Raw genomic sequence first — 27,740 nt, forward strand, 5'->3', positions numbered from 1 at the left:
GTACAACGAATTTGATTGAAGATCAAGATGAAGATCAGATTGTCCAAACAGACACAATCAAAGTAATACTGTCATTGCTTGTCAATAGTGTTAAGTTTTAAGTCGCAAAGATTACAAAGTACATATAACCATCTTCTACTTTCGTATTGAATTTCAGGTCTATTTAGTCATGTCAGTATTCAACTTGATTTCTTTTATTGAACACAATTACTTAACAAAATCCTGTATAAAAGGTTTGCGTAAGAGAATGTGTTATTGTGAAACTTTGTTAGATTATCAACAAACAAAGTTGAATGATTGTATCGAATCGTTAAACTATTCTCTATACCACATAGTCAGGCGAAGAGATCCAGACTAGTAAGTATCCTATACCAATAACAGGAATCCCATTGGACACAGGTTAGGATTTCGACGTTGAAACAACGTTGATACAACGTCAAAGTTTCAACATAACCTGATTTCGAAAATTAAATTTGTGCAGAAGTGTTGGCAGAATTTCAGAATATACCTGATTGTTTCCGAAAAATCAATGGTTCAAGCTTCATATGGGGTGTCCATAGATTGGGTCAAAGGTAACAAGACGATCACTAGGGACAATCAGCTAAATTACACTCTAATACAGTTAAAATTAGATAAAAAAGACAAATCTATAACTTTTTTGGACCACCCTTTGCTTTAATTTAGTAAAACGAATACTAAAAAGCATGAAATAAAGTAAAAAAATTAACAAGTAGCTTATGAGTCCACCCACTTTTGAAGTAGGGGTCAGTCGACAGTCGGTCGGGATTTATATTTCTGTAAAGCTAATATCGAGGGCTTAGAGCCAGAAGCAGCTATGTCCATTTGTTTCCTCAATTACATGTTACTCATTTCGGTAACAAATTCTGACATCCATAAGAAAATGTAAGTGACTTTGGGGTATATGCATGGTCACTTGTGTCTAGCTAACTGTTCAAGTGACCATGCATATACCTCAAAGTCACTTGCATTTATATTATGGAGGGTATAATTAACCGTACATTTGTTGCCGAAATGAGTAACATGTAATTGAGAAAACAAATGGACTTAGCTGCTTCTGGCTCTAAGCCCTAGATATAACGGTAAAATACGACCAAGAGCTTGAAGGTTTTTGTTTTTAAATGTTATTATTTAATATTTGCAAACATATTTTGAAACATTTTTTAGTCAAAATCAATACCAAAACAAACCCGGATGATTTTACATGATTTCAGCAAAATAAAAATAAAATCTCCCAAAACGCAAAATCTGGGTCGGTCGGGTGCGTAAAATAGGTTTTTTCGTTGCATAAACTATAGTACTTTAGAAGCCCAACATAAAAAAAATCGTCAAAAAGTTTACCAACGAAGTCTATTATTTTTCCGGGATATCATAAAGGAACAAAGGGTAAATAGCCCTGTCATATCGTTATCTTAAATATCGCAATAATCGTCCTATCTAACATGATCGAGTGGAAAACTTGTTGTAACTCCCTGGGCGGTACATCTATCAATGCAATAGTCACTGTGGCCTTTAAAGGTTAGTGATTGCGTCACCATTCTCAAATTTTTGAAACGTAAACCCAAAATAACATGTAAACTTCTAGTTTTGTGTTACAACTTGATAAAATCTACTTCAGCTATATGGTCACCCTTTGTATTTATTTGGCTTCTATATTGCCTATTTCGCAATTGTGTTTTTTTGCTAATAGGGAGATTTTACTTTTAAAGGTATATACCTATGAGACGAAATAAACGTCATCATACGATATGGGCAGGGAAATAATATAGTGGAGATGCGAAGCACAAAGCAGAGAGCCTCGGTATATCCGTAACTAATACGGCGATATGAAGTTATCACTTCATGAGGTGCGTGATTTGAAGTTATTTTAGTATCTTCTCCATATGCCTAACAATAAGAGTGGGCGAACTTATTTCGTATCGTACGTGGGCTTACTTTCGCAGCTGAATAAACTTTTGTTCTCTTATTTATCCCTCTTGCTATCTATACCAAGTAAAGTTTCCAGGGTTTGTCCTTTATGTCAATCTCGATCTCAATCTAGTTTTAAAGTACACATGACAGAGATTTGGGCCCAGGGGCTCTCAAAATTGTACTGAATTGCTCACTGAGTTTCGATAAAGTACCATTCTCTTATCTCTCTACCCACCTTTCGCACAAATTAGACCCATCATTATGCCATAGGTGATCAATAATTTGTCACCTTTTGCTTTAATAAAATTAATGAGGAGATCGCTTTAGCAAATACGTATGCTGAATATGCACACGGAAACCTGGACATAGGCTTCCTCATGTAACAGGGAGACCCCTTCCCTTGGGGGATCTGGGTACAGGAAGGGGCATATACTCGTATATTTTCGTCCGGGGGCAACTATAAGTACAATCATTCATCACAGCCATTATTTTGACAGAACATTGAAAGACATTTTGATGTTGCATTAAATTGCAATTAAAATCACCGTTTGGGTCGAATTTTGTACCTAATGTTGAAAGGTTTCTTGAATTCCCTCCAAAGAACTTGATTGGAATCCACCTTTAAGAGGACCCATATATACCCACGCTTTTGTACATCGACTGTACTGTTCCAGTGATAAATATCTACCTGCTATTTGGAGCGCTGTCATCTTATGTATGTTTTAGCACAAAGCTTGATCAATGCGTGATCACGTGACAAATATAAGTTGACGGAAAAGCGTAAATTGCGTAATAGCGGTTTATCTTTGATATGATCTTCCTTTTTACTTATAAAGCTTGGTGATCTTATAAATTGATCTCTTAGGACTTCATTTGATACAAATGAAAGACGCTCAATGTGAAAGCAACGATCCAGTTATTAGGTCACTGACGTCGGCAAATTATTCCCGAAGGACTTTGGTACTTCACGATTTTTTCCCTGATATACGATAAATGCCAAGTATAGGGCCTATACCTTCCTCCATCTATATAAGTAAAATAGCCTTAGAAATACGATATGACATAGTAAAAAAGTTCAGCACTAATGACAACTTTGTGACGTATCCACCTTTGATTTGATTAAATACAGCGAAAAGCAAGTAAAAAAAGTTTTTTTGAAAACGCCAATCTAGAATATTTTTAGCCATGGACAAAAAAGGTTTTATTTCTAATAACTGTAACATAATTCAATCAGTATTTCGTCCAAGTTTGTGACACAACGGAAATCCACAAGAAAGTTAAGTGGGTCTACAAGTTAGTTCGACATCTTCCACAAACGGAAGAAAAGCACTCGAAAAACACAAGTTGATTGACACGAACGCATACAGACTGTTCGAAAGAAACCGTGATTTAAATCTTATTATTCCTTTCATGAAGAGTGTAGGCGGAACAAATTGTCTCCTATAGAGTGACGTTTGCGTTTCATGACAACTTTATTAAAACGTAAAAGAAAATGTAAAACGACACACCAATATCCGCTTAGTGCATGGCCTAAGTCTACTTTGATTTATTAAAGGGGCATTTCGTGATACACAGCCTCATCCCCACTTTTCCCAAAAAAAGTTGAGATTTTTACACCACTGGATACCTCTGGCTACATAATGTTTATGTACCAAATATTTCTTGCAGATTAATTCGTTTAGCAAAAATATCGTTAAATTTGAATTTCGTTCTGGTGCACCAGAACGAAATTACAACACATTGTCTATGGAGCAGTGTAATACACATAATCATGCATAACTCGCAAACGCAAAATCGGAATCAACTGAAATTTTGGAAATAAGCTTTTTTCGTGGATATCTACTGAAAAATGTCATAAAAAGAGGATGCTAGGATCACGAAATACTCCTTTAAGATCAAATCAGGGATTTTCAACAGTTACAATATTGTTATAGACAATTAAATTACAATACACTTGTTTCCTTTTCCGAGCATGATGTCTATCTGATCAATCTTTTCAGTTAGAAACAATTAGACCTGAATATAATGATTAAAAGCTTTCACATATCGGTTTACATAACACAGAGAGTATGACAGGCAGAAAACAGCATGACAGACGGACATTACGGACGGATACGTAAATGCATACAGCCCACCCACCCATACAATTACACACCCACCCCTCCATTCATACCCACACACGCAACAACCCCTTCATCTCAATAAACCAGCCACTAGTTAGACACACCACCATTCATCCTAAATCCTGTACACATACTCAAATACTCATTCCGTATTAAATTATTAATTGTGCAACTTGAAAATAGCGTAGTAAAATACACAATCAAACACCCCCAAACACCCACCCACGAAACCCCAAAGCACGCATCCGCCCACCCCAACAACCAACCACAAACCACACCCACATACGCACGCATGTTTTCATTCCCAAATGATTCAATTGGTTATACGTGGTATTCCAGGATCGGGTAAACCGACTTTAGATATGCAACTTGAATGGAGCATAAGATGCAGGAAATTGCTACAATCACACACACCCCCACCCGAAACCCACGACACACCCACACCCAACTTTAAAAGAGCGGAAAATACAAGGAAAAGGGGGATTTTAGTGCTGGAATGTTACGTTTTCTTGTTTTAGTGCTGGAAATGTTCTTTGCAGGAATTACTAATAGTAGCATATAATATTCATTTCACTTTGTGATATTGAAATATTATGTCCTGAAGAATAATTCAGGCCTCCATAATTAAGGATATTAATAGGTATTCAAACACAAACACCCCCCTCTCCCACCTAGCCTAGACATCACCACCAATACACCCCTACTCATTCAACAATACGTGGTATTCCAAGATGTGGAAAATCGACTTTAGTCATGACTTTGTACAACTTGCAATATTAAAGCGCAGCACCCAGCGGCGCAACATAGCCTAAAATCCTAACCGGTAGAACACAGTTCTTTAACACCAATGAAATTCGATACTCATAAAACGATCTCTGAATATATTGGGTTCATTATTCCATAATCATAGGTCAAGGTCTACTCCATTATTGTTACATGGAGGTCATTGAACTACGCCCTCTGTAATGAATATATTTTGGATCATGGTGTGCTACGAGCCATTTAACAGGATCCGATGTTGACGGAATTTCGTGTTACTTTTTGTTAAAGCAATAGATTTTTTTCTGTGGTGTTGTATTTAATTAAAAAATAACCAATCATTTATGCAATTATACAAAACCCTATTTCCAGGGTCTTTACCTGAATAAATATTTATTTGTGTATACATGTATAATCTGCGAGAGTCATAACGCTTTTAAAAATCTTAATTATAGATGTTACTAACACTTAGTACAAACGATATCGATTCAGCCTGAACCATCTGGGATACTGTCGTGACAATATTCCCTGTAATTAAATTTAGTGATAAAATACGATAGGTTTAATATAGGGAATCAAATTCTAAAATGTTGAATATTTCACCATACAATAAAGTATTTATGTGTGGTAATAAATGAATTTGATTCAGGCACAATTCCGCTTACATTATCATATAATTATGTTATTAAATACAAAAAAAGCTCTAATAGTTTCATGGTTGGTATTTACACACATGTAAATTTACATAACAATACATCGCACCTGTGAAGGCATTATTGAAGGAGTCCAAGAATGTTGACTCTTTGAGTCTGTAAGCATTATCTGATTAACAATGTTGGCAGATATCCATTTATGTGAGAGCACACATCGGATGCAAAGTTAAATAATTGTTGGCACATGTCCAAAACTATAACCAGTAAATCCGTATGAAAGAATTCGATGTTCTTTTCTTAATACTAATATTCAGGAAATTATATTACTAGCCGGGCCTCCATACTTTCATTTTTTTTTACACACACACAAATGTTTGACATTGTTTTTAATACGTCTCCTTGATATTATGTAAGATTGCAATTAATAGTGAAATATAAAAACAAAGTCGGAAGAGAAGAGGAACCAGATTCTGTTACCATCACGAGCCAAGGTTTGCGTGCTTGCATCAAATCTATTTGAATTTTTACGAAATTACATGCTGACCTCGGCATGACTGCTCCATTCTCAGCGGATAAGTAAATTGCAACTAGCCAAGTGGAAATTAAACTCTAGATTGAAGGACCTTGTTAATAGTCACTTGCATTCTACCTATTTACACAGCCGTGACGTTAGTCACGGCTGTGTCTTTTTTCTTACAGGTTCTTCTTCTTACCTAGCCGGGACACCGGCTAGGTCTTGGGATGCTATCGGATCTTTCTTCTTCTGGCAACACGTGACATTTTGCGTGACTTGCCACGTTTCGCCCCAGCTCTGTTATGCTTTGACTGATTTTGACCATACTTGGTCACAAACACCACTGACCATGTCCTCACATGTGACATGACATTGGACTCCATTTGACCTTTGACCTGCTCACAATGGCAAAAATGCAATTTTTACTCTAAAATGCTTCTTCTGCCACAAATTACATAGTACGATGATGTCACTTACACATATGCATCGGCTATATCCAGTGCCTATAAATTATTCACAGAATTTGGGTCAAAGGTCATTAAGGGGTCATTTCCGGTCTGAAAGCTAAAATATTTAAAAATCACTGTTTTTACAAATTACATAGCAGAGTGTTGTCATTAGCACACATGCATTGCTACCAACCAGGGTCTTTGGGGTGTCTACAGTTTCGGGGTCAAAGGTCATTAAGGGGTCGCTTCCGGTCAAAAACCAAAAATCATCAAATATGTTCATTTTTTTTATCTCAAAACGTAACCAAACCAGAGTGACATAAACTTCATATATGCATTAGTGTTACCCGATGTATGCACGGTATTTTTATTTTTTTGGTCAAAGGTCATTTAGACGTCATTTCCGGTTTTAAGCTAAATAACTTCAAGAATTTTTATCTCCATAACTAAGCACAGTTGATTTTTTAAATTTAAACTGTAACAATGCATTTTCTCGGTGTATATAAGGTTTTTTTATATTGGGGTCAAAGGTCATTAAGGAGGTCAAAACGTCAAATTTGCAAAAAAAAGTTTAAAATTACGGAAAAGTAGCTGTATATCAGCCTATGGAAGACGGATAAAGCCCCTACATGCTACAGTGAAGCTCCATTAACGGTGTTAGATGTCCACAATAGCAGGTCAAAGGTCAAACTTTAAGTTAAGACTGGCATTTCCGGCCCTGGCTAGGTCCAGATCTGTAACCAGATCTAGTTCTTTACACAGCCGTGACGTTAGTCACGGCTGTGTCTTTTTTCTTCAGCTTCTTTCTTTCCTTACACAGCCGTGACGTTAGTCACGGCTGTGTCTTTTTCTTACAGGATCTTCTTCTTCTTTCTTTCTTCTTTCTGTCAACCATTACATTTGCTCTAGCACTCACATGCTTATATCGATTTTGACTTAACTTGGTCACAATGATCATTGACCGTGCCCCTACATGTCACATGAAATTTGTGGGGTCAAAGGTCACGCAGGGGTCATAGGGGTCAAAAACGTGATTTCAACTAAAAATGCATCTTCTCCTACAGATTACTTACGACAGTGACGCCACTTGCACACATGCGTTGTTATTAACCAGTGTCTATATGGTGTACACAGATTTGGGGTCAAAGGTCATTAAGGGGTCACTTCCGGTATAAAACGAAATACTTTCAAATTTTTTTATTAGCTAAGGAAAACATAGGACAGTAACGGTATATTCACATATGAGTTGCAGTTACCCAATGTATATGTGGTATTTTTAATGGTATTTTTTTATTTGGGGTCAAAGGTCATTAAGGGGTCACTTCCGGAATAAAACGAAATACCTTTAAAATGCATCTTCTCCCACAAATTACGTAGGACAGTGACACCACTTGCACACATGCATTGCTATTACCCAGTGTCAATGTGGTGTACACAGATTTGGGGCCAAAGGTCATTAAGGGCCACTTCCGGTATAAATTGAAATATCTTCAAAAAAATGTATTAGCTAAGAAGAACATAGGAGAGTAATGGTATGTTCACACATGAATTGTGTTTAACCAATGTATATATGATATTTTTTTATTTGGGGTCAAAGGTCATTAAGTGGTCATTTCCGGTATAAAACGAAATACCTTTAAAATGCATCTTCTCCCACAAATTACTCAGGACAGTGATGCCACTTACACACATGCATTGTTATTACCCAGTGTTTATGGGGTGTACACAGATTTGGGGTCAAAGGTCATTAAGGGGCCACTTCCGGTCTGAGACGAAAAACGTTCAAAATGCCCCTTCTGCCACAAATAACATGGCAAAATAATGCCACGTGCACGCATACATTGACATTAGCCAATGCCTATGGGGTTTTCATACATTTTGGGGTCAAAGGTCATTAAGAGGTCACAACACGGCTGTGTTCGTGGTCTTAGACCACAGCTAAGTCTAGTTCTTCTTCTTTCTTCTTTCTGTCAACCATTACATTTGCTCTAGCACTCAAACGCTTACATCGATTTTGACCTAACTTGGTCACTATGATCATTGACCGTGCCCCTACATGTCACATGAAACTTGTGGGGTCAAAGGTCATGCAGAGGTCAAAGGGTCAAAAACGTGATTTCAACTAAAAATGCATCTTCTCCCACGACTTACGTATGACAGCGACGCCACTTGCACACATGAATTGTTATTACCCAGTGTCTATGTGGTGTACACAGATTTGGGGTCAAAGGTCATTAAGGGGTCACTTCCGGTATAAAACGAAATACCTTTAAAATTTTTATTAGCTAAGTAAAACATGGGACAGTAACGGTATGTTCGCATATGATCTTCAGTCACCCAATGTATATGTGGTATTTTTTTATTTGAGGTCAAATCTCATTAAGGGTCACTTCCGGTATGAAACGAAATACCTTTAAAATGCATCTTCTTCCACAGACTATGTAGGACAGTGACGCCACTTGCACACATGCATTGTTATTATCTAGTGTCTATGGGGTGTACACAGATTTGGGGTCAAAGGTCATTAAGGGGTCACTTCCGGTATAAATCGAAATATCTTCAAAATTTTTTATTAGCTAAGAAAATCTTAGGAGAGTGATGGTATGTTCACACATGAATTGTGTTTACTCAATGTATATATGGTATTTTTTTATTTGGGGTCAACGGTCATTAAGGGGTAATTTCCGGTATAAAACGAAATACCTTTAAAATGCATCTTCTCCCACAAATCACGTAGGACAGTGATGCCACTTACACACATGCATTGTTATTACCCAGTGTCTATGGGGTGTACACAGATTTGGGGTCAAAGGTTATTAAGGGGTCGCTTCCGGTATAAAACGAAATAACTTCAAAAAGTTTTATCAGCCAAGAAAAATATAGCACAGAGACGGTACATTCACACATAAATTGATGTTCCTCAGTGTATACGTGGAATTTTTTTATTTGGGGTAAAAGGTCATTAAGGGGTCACTTCCGGTCTGAGACATAAAACCTTCAAAATGCCCCTTCTGCCACAAATTACATGGCAAAGTGATGCCACGTGCACACATACATTGACATTAGCCAATGTCTATGAGGTTTTCATATATTTTGGGGTCAAAGGTCATTAAGGGGTCACAACACGGCTGTGTTCGTGGTCTTAGACCACAGCTAAGTCTAGTTCTTTCTTCTTTCTGTCAACCATTACATTTGCTCTAGCACTCACATGCTTACATCGATTTTGACCTAACTTGGTCACAATGATCATTGACCGTGCCCCTACATGTCACATGAAACTCGTGGGGTCAAAGGTCACACAGGGGTCACAGGGGTTAAAAACGTGATTTCAACTCAAAATGCATCTTCTCCTACAAATTACGTAGGACAGTGACGCCACTTGCACACATGCATTGTAATTACCCAGTGTCTATGTGGTGTACACAGATTTGGGGTCAAAGGTCATTAAGGGGTCACTTCCGGTGTAAAACGAAAAAGCTTCAAAAAATTTTATTAGCTAAGTAAAACATAGCACAGTAACGGTATGTTCACATATGATCTGCAGTCTCCCAATGTATATGTGGTATTTTTTTTATTTGGGGTCAAAGCTCATTAAGGGGTCACTTCCGGTATAAAAAGAAATACCTTTAAAATGCATCTTCTTCCACAAATTATGTGGAACAGAGACGCCACTTGCACACATGCATTGTTATCACCCAGTGTCTATGGGGTGTACACAGATTTGGGGTCAAAGGTCATTAAGGGGTCACTTCCGGTATAAAACGAAACACCTTCAAATTTTTTTTATAAGCTAAGTAAAACATGGGACAGTAACGGTATGTTCACACATGATCTGTAGTCACCCAATGTATATGTGGTATTTTTTTATTTGGGGTCAAATCTCATTAAGGGGTCACTTACGTTATAAAACAAAATACCTTTAAAATGCATCTTCTTCCACAGATTCTGTAGGACAGTGACGCAAATTGCACACATGCATTGTTATTACCCAGTGTCTATGGGGTGTACACAGATTTGGGGTCAAATGTCATTAAGGGGTCACTTCCGGTATAAAACGAAAAACCTTTAAAAAATTTTATTTGCTAAGAAAAACATAGGACAGAAACCGTATGTTCACACATGAATTGTGGTTACCCAGTTTATATGTAGTATTATTTTATTTGGGGTCAAAGGTCATTAAGGGGTCACTTCCGGTATAAAACGAAATACCTTTAAAATGTTTCTTCTTCCACAAATTACGTAGGACAGTGATGCTACTTGCACACATGCATTGTTAATATAACACAGTGTCTATATGGTGTACACACATTTGAGGTCAAAGGTCAGTAAGGGGTCACTTCCGGTATAAAACGATATACCTTCAAAATGCCCCTTCTGCCACAAAAAGCATAGCAAAGTGATGCCATATGGACACGTGCATTGACATTAGCCAATGTCTATGGGGTTGTCATATATTTTGGGGTCAAAGGTGATTAGAGGTCACAACACGGCTGTGTTCGTGGTCTTAGACCACAGCTAAGTCTAGTTTACTATTTGTTTTATGTCCTATCTTCTACTCACGTTTCAATCGGTGGCGAGGCCTTTTGGATATTACAGGCAGAAGAAAGACATATTTTTGTTTCCCAAAATTAATATGTAACTGTACATTGTAGTATGGTTTGAGTTACGCTGATGTTAGTTGATCAATAATATTTCAACCTTGAGTAACAAAAATATTTTGAGAGGGAGAGAGGAAAATGGGAGCAATGAAAGAGAAGAGCGGGTGCTAGAAAGTAGAGAATTGGGCAATAGTATTTTCAACCTTGAGTAGCCTAAAAACATTTTGAGAGAATGAGAACGGTAGAGTGAGAAAAAGCAACTTAAGAGAGAAAGAGAGACGATGGAGAGTAGAGAGAAAGAGATAGTAGAAGAGAATATAAACGAACAAACGAGATAAGAGAAAAGTTTGCTGCATGTTGTTTTCAGTGAATGTCTCTTGAACTCTATCAATGCCATTTTATTATGTCCTGTTCTTTCTATAGAGCCTATGACGGTAAATATTAACAATTATCATTGAAAGAGAGACGATGGAGAGCAGAGAGAAAGAGATAGTAGAAGAGAATATAAACGAACAAACGAGATAAGAGAAAAGTTTGCTGCATGTTGTTTTCAGTGAATGTCTCTTGAACTCTATCAATGCCATTTTATTATGTCCTGTTCTTTCTATAGAGCCTATGACGGTAAATATTAACAATTATCATTGAAAGAGAGACGATGGAGAGCAGAGAGAAAGAGATAGTAGAAGAGAAGATAAACGAACAAACGAGATAAGAGAAAAGTTTGCTGCATGTTGTTTTCAGTGAATGTCTCTTGAACTCTATCAATACAATTTTATTATGTCCTGTTCTTCCTATAGAGCCTATGACGGTAAATATTAACAATTATCATATTCTTGTCTCAAAGCAAGGCTCTCATTGTAAATAGTCGTAACAGTTACTATTCAAGTTCATGGAGTGCAACGAAGTTAGTATCCAAAATAGGAAACTACTAAACAGTGATGACGAAAAGATTTGTTTCCCGAATGTTGCGACCCATACGATCAATAGAGGTTATCCGTGTCCTATAAGTTGTATATCCTATCAGCGACTGCTATACCTTGTTTAGGACTTTCAAAAGAAGTCCCTGCATGTGCAATCATGACTGTTTCAAAATAGCCCGCCAAGAGTCATGCAGGTAATTCCGCATTGCATTGGTTTGAATGAGGAATACTACGGGAATCAGCGCCTTTTGTTAGAAGTCACACATGAGTAAAGTGGCTAACCTCTATATTGGGGACCCTAGATGCATTCCTGGATACAAAATAATATTTCTCTTCAATATTATTGAAGAGATCTAATCTAGTTTGATTTTATTGACGGTTGAACAATAAAATCACAATACTTCGTGTGTACAATGCACAATGGCAGATTTTGTATCCACTCTTGTATCTAGGGTCTTTGATATTGATCAATCAAATTGATCGTGTATGGGCCGCATAATAGCTCATAATTTCAATGCCTATTCATTTGATTTATATGTACTGTGTTGAATAATGTGTTGAACCAATAATCTGTATGGTAAAAGCAAATTTCTCCCTGTAATCGTATGGCGACATTTTTGTTGTTACTATATTATGTGTTGGTTATCGTAACACCTAATTTATTATCCTCACTTCTTAATATCATTTGCTTATAAAATTGAGACAATTTAGAACCCATCCACGCATAAAGCTTCACGTAATGTGTAATCAAACATAAAAATGCGTCAATAATTGCACAACATTTTCATTCAATGTCTCGAACTATGCTTCTAGATAAATATTTTAAACTACATTATTTCGTGTCTAATTATAAAATATTCTTCTGTTAAAAAGGCCCCTGGATTTTTATTTCAGCAGGTATCTATACCAAAATGTAATTTCACTTTAGTAGTCGCATAGTAGATAGCCCGCCTCGAGATATTCAATTACCGTGTATCATATCCAACCCGGGCAGTCACGTGATCACGTAGAAAACAGCCTGTATGCTGCATTGCAGACGACCGACGACAAATGAAACAGACAAATTGCAAGCGTCGTGTCGGATTGGAGTTGGAGGGATTTCTTGTTAAGGCCAGGCTACCCCAGTATACCAAGCCCGCAGCTAAAGATTTACCCAAAAATCACAATCCTATTATGATTATGACGGGTAAAGTCTTCGGATGTCAGCAGGCTTGTATTTTTTGTGTCGTGTGTAAGAATACTTCAATACGGTTCCAGTCACGTTAACGGTTAAAATTGAAAATAAAAACGTACAGATAGACTGTTGTGCTTATACAGAACTATTCCATAAAATGTATTTAATTTTGGGGCAAATATCAACCTTCAGGTTGTCATTGACGAAATCACGATATATAATGCAATATTATGCAGCTTGTTTCATGGTAGTCTCACTAAACCAAAACAGAGAAAACATAACCATAACAAATAAACGTTTATATAATTAAGTCCATCTGAGCATCAAGGGTTCGAACTAGAGATCGTTCATATAAATGAATGAGCATTTGAACTGTTTGCGGACATTGTTGGAACTGCTAATTAGATTGAGTATATCATTGTATATTGTGGTAATAATCTGAATAACTGGCTGAATTAACCGTTGAATATAAAAAGAAAATCATTACGCCACATTCAATTTGAATCTTAACTTTTAGTTAATCGATCAAACACCAACTGAGAACAAGCCACCTTGACAATGTAAGCTAATCATGCTAATGTATCTATTTATTCAACGAGACAAAACTTTCGTTCTATTGCGTGGACCACGTTACATTGACTGTTAATAATACTATTCATAACTTTGCTCTCTTCGCACAGTTTGCTCCCTATATCCAGATCGATGGTACATTTACGAGGAGCTCTTTTAATTCTTTACCCTATAGTTCTACGAAGGGAGGAAGAGGGATGTACCAACCCCTAAGGGTTTCATCCTGCATAGGAAAAACGCTTATGTTTACACCCAAACGACTCTAGCCAATCGCAGAGCAACCCTTTGCGCTCATTTTGAGTGATAACAGTTTACCTAGTACTTTACCTGAGAGCAGGGCCGTTCGAAAATGACCATAGGGGGGGGGGGGTGAGGCCCACACTAATATTCTACAGTAAAATCCATCTTGCTCTGTGAAATTATACTTTTAACTTTGTGATTAGGATTGAATAGTCATTTCTCTTAATATGGATGAGAAAATACGGTGAAAATATCATGTTGGTAGAATTTTTAGCCGAAAATCAATGCTGTCTATGCATAACCGTAATTCGTCATAGCGACATTATGTGGGAAATGTACTTATTTTGGTATCACTAGATAGAGGAGACCCATGGCTTTATACTTTGATACCAAATATACTGGTATAAAACGTTTAATTTAGCGATATTATTATTTTGGTATCACTGGACAGAGGAGACCCATAATACTGTATTACCAAATATATTGGCGTGACGTTTAATATAGAGACATTATGTTTGGAAATGTACTTATTTTGGTATCACTGGACAGTGGAGACACAATATTCTATAAATGTTGGTACCAAATATATTGGCATACTAGTATGACGTTATACCAATATTATGTGGGAATGTACTTCTCTTGGTATCACTGGATAGAGGAGACTCGTTATCTACTTTGATACCAAATATATTGGCATATGACGTTTAATATAGACATATTACATGTGGGAAATGTACTTATTTTGGTATCTCTTATAGAGGAGACTCGTTATCTTTACTTTGGTACCAAATATATTGGCATATGACGTTTACTATAGATATTATATGGGATATGTACTTACTTTGGTATCACTGGATACAGGCTGTATCAAAATGATTGGTACACATCAGCTTTCAGTGATTATGGACAAGACTACCACATCAAAATACAACCTAAGATTCACCTAATTTGTAGATAAATGTTGTGAAAGGATGTCAACTCTAAATTGTTGCAATTTCGATATGATCCAATTTGGATTTGCAGGCAGCAGGCTTGTCAATAAGCATGAAAATAGATGGGTACCATTCATTTTGATACAGCCTGTAGAAGTGACTTGTTATCTTTACTTCACGGTTGTTTGATGTGATCATTTATTAATGTTTCTAACAAAACATTACATAATATAGACTTTTACAATACCAACAGCTATCACACTAATATACACATATAACTATTTTTTAACTTAGATTTTCTTTTCTTTGTCAAATATTTCATTTTCTGCCTTTTGAGGTAATTTTTATTTTATAAACGTTATTTGTACGCAAATTGAGGGCGCTATTTACATATATTTTAAATATAATTTAGCCCAATAATATGAGTCATTCCTTTCATGATAAAAAGTAGTTCCTTGCCATATGTTACTCATTGTTATGTTTTAATGCCATTATACAAGCGTCTAGCCCTTGGAAACATTTATCTTGTAAAAGATTGATGATAAATAGTGCCATCAGTGTTCAACTTTGCTTAAAAATGAACACAGTTCTACATGCCTTCAACCGTGACTTTGGTACCAAATATATTGGCATATGACGTTTACTATAGCGATATTATGTGGGAAATATACTTAGTTTGGTATCATTGGATAGAGGAGGTCCATTATCTATACTCTGGTACCAAATATATTAGCAAATGACATTTAATATGGAAAACTAGGGGGTTGCAACACTCTTCTCTTCTAAGGTATACCTAGGCAGCTAACTGCGATCTTACCTACAAGAAATCTACGAACGACCGAAGCCTGTAACCAGGCCCGTACGCAGGATTTCATTGGGGGGGGTGGGGGCTGATTTTGAAAAAGTGGACTTTTTTCCAAAGGGGGAGGCGATTTTGTGAAAAGTGGACTTTTTTCCAAGAGGGGAGAGGCGATTTTGTGAAAAGTGGACTTTCTTCCTATAATTTGGACCTTTTTTGTCCAAAAAAGCATAAAAACCTGATTTTTTGCTCGCTACAATCGCAAATTTGCAAATTTCCCAAATTTGGGGGCCCCCCCCCCCCCGCGTACGGGCCTGCATGTAACTAGCAAAGCCTGTAACTATCAATCAATCCCTTTGGTATAGATGGTTAGCTACTCCTTTATTTTGACAGCAAGAACATCGTAATTATGTCCTTTTGCCGATTGCATTATGTCTACAGGTATATCTTTGCTATATTGTATTTTACTTCGTTTAGTTAATGCTACACAGTCATAGCTTTTTTTTCCTTGTAACCATTAAAGAAAAAATATATGCTAACACTTTCTACACAATTTGCCTTAGGTTCTCTAACTGTGAGAATCATCTGATTTTCAGACGCTGATGTAATTGGTCTATCTGATAATCTCCAGGCCAGGATCTGAAACCAAATCTGATGTTACTCTTGATAGCAACAAATTGACTACAAATGAGAGCCAAGCTTGATATGTCTACTGCAGACTCTATAATTTGCGTTACCTAATAATCTTAGATTTTCTTTTCTTTGTCAAATATTTCATTTTCTGCCTTTTGAGGTAATTTTTATTTTATAAACGTTGTACGCAAATTGAGGGCGCTATTTACATATATTTTAAATATAATTTAGCCCAATAATATGAGTCATTCCTTTCATGATAAAAAGTAGTTCCTTGCCATATGTTACTCATTGTTATGTTTTAATGCCATTATACAAGTGTCTAGCCCTTGCCGGGAGCCCTTGGAAACATTTATCTTGTAAAAGATTGATGATAAATAGTGCCATCAGTGTTCAACTTTGCTTAAAAATGAACACAGTTCTACATGCCTTCAACCGTGACTTTGGTACCACCCCCCTCCCCCCGCGTACGGGCCTGCATGTAACTAGCAAAGCCTGTAACTATCAATCAATCCCTTTGGTATAGATGGTTAGCTACTCCTTTATTTTGACAGCAAGAACATCGCCCGGGGGTCACTCCCATTGTGGCCTGTACACCATCCGCGATAATGAAAACGCGTAAAAAGGGTAGTTTTTCGTGGGTAGGCACGATACGCGCGTAACGCGTTTAGGGTGTCAAAAACATGAAATATTGGAAAAAAGGGTAGCAAAATTGCAATTGCTACTACGCGGAAATGAAATTTCGGGTATGAAATTTGATGCAAGGAATAAAATCCCTGTTTAGGGTATCATTTTAGCCAAGGGTTAAATCCTTGTTTAGGGTGCTTTTCAAAAGTTGATTATCGCGGATGGTGTACAGGCCACAATGGGAGTGACCCCCCCGGGGAACATCGTAATTATGTCCTTTTGCCGATTGCATTATGTCTACAGGTATATCTTTGCTATATTGTATTTTACTTCGTTTAGTTAATGCTACACAGTCATAGCTTTTTTTTCCTTGTAACCATTAAAGAAAAAATATATGCTAACACTTTCTACACAATTTGCCTTAGGTTCTCTAACTGTGAGAATCATCTGATTTTCAGACGCTGATGTAATTGGTCTATCTGATAATGATTTGTGAATCGGCATCTCCAGGCCAGGATCTGAAACCAAATCTGATGTTACTCTTGATAGCAACAAATTGACTACAAATGAGAGCCAAGCTTGATATGTCTACTGCAGACTCTATAATTTGCGTTACCTAATAATCCATTAGAGTACACAAATGATATTATACAGTTATAGGTATTGTTATTAGAGAAACAGTACGACATGAGAACATAATAATAAATACTGAGGCCTTAGCAGTGTTCCACATGTAAAGGAGTTAGTCATAATATAACCATCCCATATGACAAGAATTACTTTCCAAAACGAAGTGTTTACAATTTCCCATTTTTTTACGCTAGACAGCAATACTCTAGAAAAAATAGATTAATACTATTATGAGTTAAGGAAGTGCCAGTATTGGATATCAAGCAGATAGGCAGAGCGAAATTCGAAGAATAGCTTTTCAATCTTAAGGAACTGTACACTGTTGTCGGAAGTTACATTATGCTTGTAGACAAGAGCCTTAGAAAGTGAAATGCATCTAGCATTGCAAGTCATCTCATAAAGGCATTTAAACAACAGATGCATACGAGGCACCGATTCATAAAATATGCTACCTCGATCTTCCATGTCTACAGGCCTTCAGTTTGAACTACGGTTTAATAATGTGAGACTGTTTCTCTCACGAAAGAAACCATTTCTGGATAATAGAAATTGATAACCTTAAATATAAGAAGGTCATTTGAACATCTGCTTCGTTGTCTTTGGATGCCCAGTCTATGATGTAATGTTCATTGTCCAGTCTATAAAAGTGGCAATCGTCATTATTTTATATAGATGGATAAGTGCTTCAAAGTAGATTGAAGTAGTATTTGATTTTGAAACATTAATACAAAAACATTAAGGATTCCATGAAGCACATGATCCATGTATGGATGGAACTGTGTTGACTAGGCCTTAGCTATTAAATATAGCAAATGACTATACTTGATGTCAATTATTTAATCTGCATGAAAACTTTGAACCTGCTGAATTCGGCAGCCATAAAGACATCAACATCCATTGCTTATGACGTCAACCAGTCTATACGACTGTTCAACATAAGTTCTTCACTGACATGATGCGACCTTTAGTTGACCTATTGAAGATGTCATATGTTGCAGTAAAGCAGCTAGTCTGACGCACACCTCTTTATCTTTCAAGATTGGGTGCGGAGCGCGTGTGTTACACTATATCCAGGGCAACCCTGTTGTGTTCGACGTCATTGCAAGTAGTTACTTAGGATCATATGGCCATTACACGTACGAGCGTGCCATTTGGAAAGCCACGTGCTTTCATATGTTGACAGGAGTTTCTATTACTGGTGATGTCATAGTCCAGCTTCTTTTAAAAGAGTCACTTAGATGCGCCTACTGTGTTGTAATAGGAAACCATATTGGCCTTCAATGTTATTTAGTTACATCATTGTATATGCTCATTAAATTGGCTTGGTAGGAGAGTTGTCATCTTCATGTAACACAGTGACCTTGACGTTGCTTTTGATATCTTTGAAAAGTTTGCTGCGGTAACACTATAACAATAAAACACGATATTATTGTAGCCCTATAAATAACTGGTCACATTATAAAATTTAACAAAAATAAAGCGTTTCCTTGTTGAACAACATCGCCATGTTCCTTCGAGTCAGTCCCATTGCAGTCTTCGTTAAATGAAGCCTGCAATGGGACTGTGTCTGAATTGCCTGACATTGCTTCTAATGTACACAACATATTGGCACACCATATTATGTAACTTCTACATAGTATCATTCCAGGTGTTACAAGCTGAGTTCCAAGGAGAATCAGACGTACCTTGTTCACGTGTGTATACCATCTATGTATCTGTATCAAAACGTGGATAGAAAATGTGTAATGTACGGTACAAACATTCGAAGTAGAGCAGGAACTGGCGGCAACGAATATTATAGAACGCACTTCAGTGTATAGTGCCTTTCAAGGTCAATTACCTACACCTTGGTGTAGTCTGAAGTGTTGAAGACGGCCTATCCCATATCGGCACAACAATTAGCCTAAGAAACAGGGTGAAGTGTTGAAGACGGCCTATCCCATTCCGACACAACAATTAGCCTAAGGAACAGGGACAGCATAGACATAGTCATTGGCAATTGGAGACAATTAGACTCAAGAGCCCCAGCCCTGGCACCGTCTCCGTGCTCAACAATTAAAGTCATAATGTACGATCTTTTTCAGAATTTACCTTTATTTTTTTTCAAAACCGATTTTTTGGCATATTTGTAATACTTACATATGTTCTAACTTAAATCTATGAGCAAACTGTCAAATTCGTCCTATTTGTAGTAAAACGGAACGATTTTTGTTGGTCCGACATAAAGTCATAATTTTTTAGATTATGACTTTATGTCGGCCACGATCGCAAACCATAGTCTCGTACAAAACTAGCTTGGTTACGCTCCCTCCACATGTGGAGGGAGCGTAACCAAACTGGCCGCGTAGGAGACTAACTCTGAGGCCGCACTCGCTGTCCTAATCCAAATAGTGCGAGATGTTTGATAGAGGTGAAGTTTATGATGTTGTTTCTTTGCAAATTCCCAATGTTTTTCGCGTCCAAATATATTGGGAACTTTCATAATGATTGCATATTATCATTTTAGAAGAAAAAAAGAAAAATCTAAAAATTTAAAAAGATCGTACATTAAGGCTTTCGCGACTTTTTCTTTCTGTTTGATCAATCGGTTAACACGGTTTGTATGTGTTACCCTATAATATGATATGGGTTCGTCATCTACATATTGCAAGGGTCCTTTCTGTTATAAACTGAACTGTTCGTCTGCAGTCTATGTGTAGAGTAGCTAACAAAGTTCTTCAAGTACGTATAAAAAATACGTAACCTATATAATATATGTAATGTAATATAACATTATTTCCAAAGGTGAATGTGTTTAGCATCCCGTATTACATCTGCCACGACAATAGTCACGTGATTTAAATTACCATCTTATGTAAATGGACATTCACTATTACCAGAATGACCTGGATCAGTTTAAATTGCGTCATGTTATTCGCGAAACTAGTTCCATTGACCAACATAAGAAATTGGTAACTGACAATATCTTCACCATCAGCAACACCAAAATTGACAATAAGGAAGTAAGGAAGGGCACGGCGTGGCCTCAAAATTCCCTGTGTAAATCGAATCATGCAACTTTTAGTGATGACTATCACTCATTTTGTGGATCGCTCTCTTCCGAAGGGCATTAAAACTAAACCACTTGACGGATATTTTTTGTACTTGCTGTAAATCAAGAATAATGTATACATTACATGTAGGCTAAAAACTGAGTAGGTGAGGCATCTGCAAATAGTCGTACCTCCCTGATATGTAAATGACAGATAACAGCAAAACCAACTGGCAAATCTGTCCATTGGTAAGTGGAGAGAGTCAGGGGATTTCAAGTGGGTGCTTATTGATTGGCAAATGACAAATTTGGGCATAAGTGCAGCCCACCATTCAATGTGGAGGATGGACTAGACTTTATCGATTGATTTTGCTGGAGTAATTTCCAGTTAACCAGGTTTAAGTACTGCAAAGGTCAAATCATGTATGCTGTGCAGCATAACTGTACTATGGGTCGCATTCGTGACTTTTTAACTTCGTATATCGTAACATCTTAAACACAGTTGACAGTTCTCCAAAATGGGGGGGGCTCTCATGAACAGGCGTATTTAATTATCCCGGTTAATTATTTTAATAATATTGCTCAGTCCTGTAGCTTGCAATGTGTAAAGTACTTTTAGTATCTTTCACATTACAATTTCAAAGGGAGAATAACTGCATATACCAATAAATTGAAGATTTTAAACTTGTTTAATATAACGGCGTGATTGCTCATCATCAACTTGTCAACGTATTCTAGAGTGACTTGCAAAATGTTTGTAACAGAAAGAATGCTTGTAACAGAAAGATTGATACGAAAAACAAACAAACATGTTTCAACATTGGTGAAAATACGAATGATAAGCCTAAGGTACGAATAATATAAATTTGGCCTAAGGCATCCACGATTCAGTATGCTTTGAATGCATAATCTACTTCATCAACATGCGTAGATACATCGTATTATATATTGTATGGAGTTAGTGAGGCTGATGAAATCCAGATAGGCGTGTATCGAGTTGAAATAAAAAACCATTCAGCATGGATGAACATACAGGTGCTATTTTAATCGTGTAATTATCACACTTCTGACATTTAGAAACATACCATTGTACATCTCAAATGATTTTGCAAAATTGTGATAAACATCGTGGGAGAACAGTGTATAGATAAGCACCGTATGAAAACAGTATGATTCATCAAGATGTTAAAAAAGAGCGAAAAAGAACAAATAATCTGGTGCCTTGAGTGTGACAACAATGGACATAAGTTTAAATGCGGTAATTTTTAACGTGCCACAAAGGTATAACAGTGTATACTCAAAAAACCAAAATGTGATTGGCCCCAGTGGTACCATATGTTTGCTTGCAATCAATGACAATGATCTTCATTTAACAGTCACCTACCTGGACAACCGATTCTTTAGAAATGCTTAGTCGCGCTAAAAGTCGATCGATACATGTTAAAATCAGCACAATTCAGAGATACACCTTTTGCTATGAAATTAATTTTCTCGGTCAAATATAAAGCAATATTTTTTTTTTTCAGTAATGTCAGTTAAAAACTTGGTGCTTGGATATACATTTTTTTTAAAAATCCTGGTGTTAAAATTAAGCATCAAATTGTATCTTTTAGTGTGATATTTTTGATTTTTATAGGCCTTGAGTTCGCCTGCGAGCTTTTTACGGAATTGATTTTTTAGCGTCTCAAACTAATATAGTTTGCTAAAGAAAGATATTTCCCACCTCTGTAAAGCACATCGTGTGGGTCTATATATTATAGTTTTGTCAGAATGTCCGTTTTTATTTTACCCTTTTTCCCTTCATGCTCTGAAAATGTCAAACTCGGTGCTTTTATCTCGTGCGCAACCAGCAGAAATAGTCGATATTTTCATTGTTGTCATCCAGGGCAATTTTCCATTGAAAAGCAAAGATCATGTAGATTGCCCGACTAGCGATTTGGTAGCCCAAATCCCCAATTGGTAAATGAGGTGAATTTTAAAAATTTGCTCCCGTGATAGCCTGCAATTTCAATTTATATGGATTCCATGATTATGAAAACCATTTTGTCTGTCGGTGTGTTTGTTTACCTAGGTTAGTCCGTATTAAGAGACGCACGCTTGAGGTTCATGAAAATCCACGGTCCAAACCTAGAAAAATTAGCGTGTTATTATAGGGGATTTTAATCTTCTGTCCCTCCTATCTCCATGTGAATTTTGTATGACCTACCCCCGCCCCCCCCCCATCGCGGGTTGCCATTTTCATTACACCCTTCAGACTTGTGTTCGGGTTTCTGTAGAGATTCATCAGTGTTCGGGTTTGTTTTTAATTTGACATGTAGGCCTATATAATAGGCCTAACCATATTTGTCATAATTAAGCGCTATACCTAAATGTATAGCTATGCTATATATTATTATGTAATATCATGTACATGTAGGCCTATAGGGTGGGGTGGGTGCAGAGGTGTTTAAGGTGGGTAGTGGGGGTGTATGTAGGGAAACTTTGGTGTGGTAATCAACACACTTTAACCATGACTTTCAATGCAAGGCTTATTGTTGCCACAAATGTTGTTTTTTTTCCTTAAGGTTATTTAATAAGTTTTTATAAACTTCCATGTTTAACCTGGTATTGTTTTGGCTGCTTCATAAGGGCCTATGACTTTCGGTGGGTTTCCAAAAGCAGTTTCAAACAAACACAAACAAAAGGCACCATACCCAGTCACCTTCATGACAATTGAAACACTACGTCAAGTATTAACATCCAAGTTATTCTGTTTTTAGGCAAGCAATTTTAAATAATTGCTTGAACAGGTTTTTGTTTAAAAACAAAAACCTGTTTAAGTTAACAATGAAAATGAATGGTTCTTATAAGGCACAATCTCTGATGAGGAACTCAAAGCGCGTAAAGCACGAAATTTACAAACAAACATAAAAACAATCAATTTATAAAGATGTTTAAAAACAAAAACCTGTTTAAGTTAACAATGATAATGAACGGTTCTTATAAGCCACAATCTCTGATAGTTCTTATAAGGACAATCTATTTCTGGCGTTTAAATAACGAAAGTCTGGGGCGTTACGCCAGGGCGTTACGAAGGTTATTTCTTTGGAAGTGTGTTCCAAACAGTTTGCTTGATCATAAAACATACAGCGTAATATAATGTTTTGTAAAAGAAAGTTTTGTTTAAAATATTGCCCAATTGCATGTAAGCCTTCGGGCAAAGTTGTTTTGAGGAGAAGCAAATTTCAACACATTGGTCCGAATCACTCACGTGATGATGAAATATCCTCATCGTGCTATAAACATGATCAGTATAAGAGCGCTATTAGGCCTGGGAATTTCGTTGCTATATTGAAGTTCTGGCAACACTGTATCATGCCGGTATTCCTATTAAACCCAGGGATATCGATCCACAATGCTAGTATTATTAGCCTTATAATTTTATATTTCACGCGTTGATTTTGAAAAAATTTCAGCCGGTGAAAAAATGGTGAAATCAAAACGTAAATTCTGACAAAACTATGATATATCGCTCACGGTGATGTGCGTTAGAAAGTTGGGAAAAATCCTTCATTAGCGTACTATATTACTTTGAAAAGCTAAAAGGTTGATCCAAGAAAAGGCTCGCGGGCAGAGTTTAAGCCTATCAAAATCGAAAATCTTACACGAAATGACTGAATTTCACGCCTAAGTTTAACACTAGGATTTGAAAAAAAAATAAGTATCAAGCACTACAATTTGACCTGACATTTACTGAAAAAATGAAAATGATTGCATTTCATTTGGCCGAGAAAATTAATTTTACATTGAAAAGGTGTAACTCAAAATTTAGCTCGTTTCAACACCAAATTCGATCGTTTGTATTGCCACATTAAATGACTGAGTGAGCCTTGCTAAACAAAAGAATCGGTTGTCCAGGCTGCTAACTGTTAACATGTTCCCAAATGTTGAGGGCTAGTGTAGTAAGATGTATTCCGGTATACATTGACTCTTGTAGTTCATACTGCAGTTACTGTTCATTTTCCTATACACAATACACAGTGCTCTCACCATTGACGTGTGACCTATATATATTTTGTACTCTCTGAAATTCTAGAAAATATAGTATTGTAACATGTCCTAAATTTTTAGCTAATTTAGCTGTTTGGAAATATTTGCACTTTGGTGTTTTAGTATGGAAGGGCACGGCATGGCCTGCAAAATTCCCTGTGTAAATCGAATGCAACTTTTAGTGACTATCACTCACTTGTGGACTGCTCTCTTCCGAAGGTCATTAAAGCTAAAGCACTTGACGGATATTTTTTGTACTTGCTGTCAATCAAGAATAATGTATACATTACATGTAGGCTAAAACCTGAGTAGGTGGGGCATCTGCAAATGCTCGTACCTCCCTGATATGTAAATGACAGATAACAGCAAAAACAACTCCCATATCTGTCCATAACTTTGGTCAGTGGAGCGAATCAAGGGATTTCAAGTGGGTGATTATTGATTGGCAAGTGCAATATTTGGGCATAAGTGCAGTCCACCATTCAATATGGAGGATGGGCTATAGACTTTATCGATTGATTTTGCTGTATAATTTCCTGTTAACATGCAGGTTTTAAGTACTGCAAAGGTCGAATCATGTTTGCTGTGCAGCATAACTGCACTTTGTGCTCCATCAAACAGTTGGTAATAAACATTAGGTAAATGATTTTTCTTTATTACATAAACGGAATCTTTTTTTTTAAGTTATGGCCATTGAAGTAAAGAAATATTTGAATTACACTCAAAGTTGTTCCTCTACATTTTAAAGGAATCATGATGAGTACGACGACTATAATTATAAGAATTGATAAGATTTTGATTAACGGATCTCAAGAAAATGGAAAATGAAGGCAATGCATGAGCCATGGGATCTTCTTGATAGAACTCATGCCATTCACTCTTGTGTATCAGATTTATTTGACTCAATATTTGAGTGCAATAGGTCATGCTCCCATCCCACCCGCCTTAATATGTATCTGCATCATTACTTGGGTCTTTCAAAAAGTTACTGTAACCCTAGGTTATATATTTGGTAAATTTGTCCACGATACACTTGGGTATTTTCTACCTTGTGATGCATGTCATCTGGTTGTCATATTTTTGTTGTTGAGGCGAAGTAGACATTAAACTAAGATTCAGTGCATTGAAACCATTATATGAAAAGAAACCCCCAGATGAAAAGTTGTAAACATGGTATGGTTTCTAGAAACACTGATTTCAGCAGCATCTCACACACCATCACCCACTGAGAAAGGAACCAGTTGGTTCTGAAATTATTTGGGAAAATAACCTGGTGAGTGCAGTTGAAAGTTTTAATCTTTTTACTTCTTGTTTACTACCTGCACGTATGAACTTACACAACTGTATGGTATGTAATGTTTGGTCACCATCAATGTAATCTAATGTGATCTAATAATATTTGATTCCTTAATTTAGATTTTATGTACCGATACTTTTTAATAATACGGTAATCACTCTTTGAAGAAAAGGTTCCAAGTTCCAAGAGTTCTCCCAGGACTGAGGACAGGATTTTACTCTTGTAAATGCCTCATTGTCAAATAAATCGATTAGAATCTGATCGACTTTAGTATAAATTACTAAAAGGTACTTAAAACTATGTAAGTATATTGCCCTACAACGTACAAGAGAGAAGATAACTAGATTATCTTGAAGTAATAGAGTAGAGGAATATTATTGTCAATTCTGCTTTCCCGCGTAAAATACGCAAAAGAGATTTTTTTCTTTTGACTTCGGAGGAATTTGTAATGGGTCTGCTTACATCAAAGTACAGTAACTACATGTAAATACAACAGCAGATACAGTGTTTTTGCTCTGTATCCTGGAGCTAGTATATGTAATGATTAACAAAGCAGGCCGGTTCTGCGTTTTTTTTACTCGGTAAGGCAGAATTATTCTTATATATTAGTTCTAATTGGCATTCTGGGTTCGTTGACCACGATGATGTCTAAATGTCATATTTATGAACTCAACTTAAACATAATGATTTTTATAGTAGATAACAATAAGCTATATTTTTTTCCTCATTATTTTATAGATTGCTCGACATGATGTAATTATGATGACTCTCATCAATTGAGCAACTGCTGGATGGGACGTAGTATGCAGGACGGCCAATCCGTGACCCTCACGCTTGTTAATCAGACGCTTCGGATAGATGTTGCGGAGATAGCATCTCAGAGGTCCACGGTTTTGTTTTAAATCGCCTCGAACCGAAACAGATGAACGGTACACGGGAGCGCTAAAAGGCTGAGAGTAGTTTCGAGCTGGATTGGTATTCTGTATGTACGGATATGAGGTACGGTAAAGCAGTTTTTATAGTTTGAGTGAATCTCATCATACATTTTTCCGTTTCAGGTTTATCCCGTGATATCATTTCATTATTTCCTAAAATTATATATGCAACGACGAATGGCACATTTGCAACGGTTTATATGCCACAATACTTCAACTGTTCCTTTCGTTCATCGGCAAAAATAATGATGCACGACTGTACGTTAGGCGTAATGATAATGACAAAATAAATGATTTTAAGTCAATTAACATTTACAAACAGTTCTGGTACATATCTTGATAGATATTGTCGCCATTTAGCTTTCCCCCGTTAAGGCTGGATTTGGTGTTTTTGTACCTTTTTAAATAATTTTCTAAATGGATTAAAGAGGAATACTTTCAATTAATATTTAATATAAACCTATAATTGAATACCTATAAGTGGAACAAGGGCCCAACTCCACCATTTTACAAAAATGAGTTTGACCCAGCATTCTATTGCCAGCAGACTGTTCATCCTTGTGTGTGAAAGAAGGGTCCCAATCCACTCTCTATTTATAAATTTCTAAGTCCTCCTTAACCCAAAATCTGTGGATGAAAAGTCCAACTCCGTGGAGTTGGGCCTTTCTTCCACAAATATTGGGTTAAATAGGAGTTTTGTTTATCCATGAAATGTCATAAACTTTCATGTAAACGGGTTACATATTTCTACTTTTTCAATAATTACCAAATTTCTGTAGCTATATATAACATAATATGCTTACGGAACTATAGCACTTCCAGTGTACTATTGGAAGAAGGGCCCTGTACCGCTGGCATGGAAACATAATATATTTCTGACATGTACGTATGTAATAAT

At 36.6% G+C, this 27,740-nt stretch overlaps 1 pseudogene; it reads left to right on the forward strand.

The window, feature by feature from the left end:
* Positions 1 to 27,740, forward strand: part of LOC140155630 (cholinesterase-like) — a 63,330-nt pseudogene that overhangs the window by 14,604 nt on the left and 20,986 nt on the right.

Source organism: Amphiura filiformis, chromosome 6 (genome assembly GCF_039555335.1).
Source record: "Amphiura filiformis chromosome 6, Afil_fr2py, whole genome shotgun sequence".
NCBI classification, from domain to species: domain Eukaryota; kingdom Metazoa; phylum Echinodermata; class Ophiuroidea; order Amphilepidida; family Amphiuridae; genus Amphiura; species Amphiura filiformis.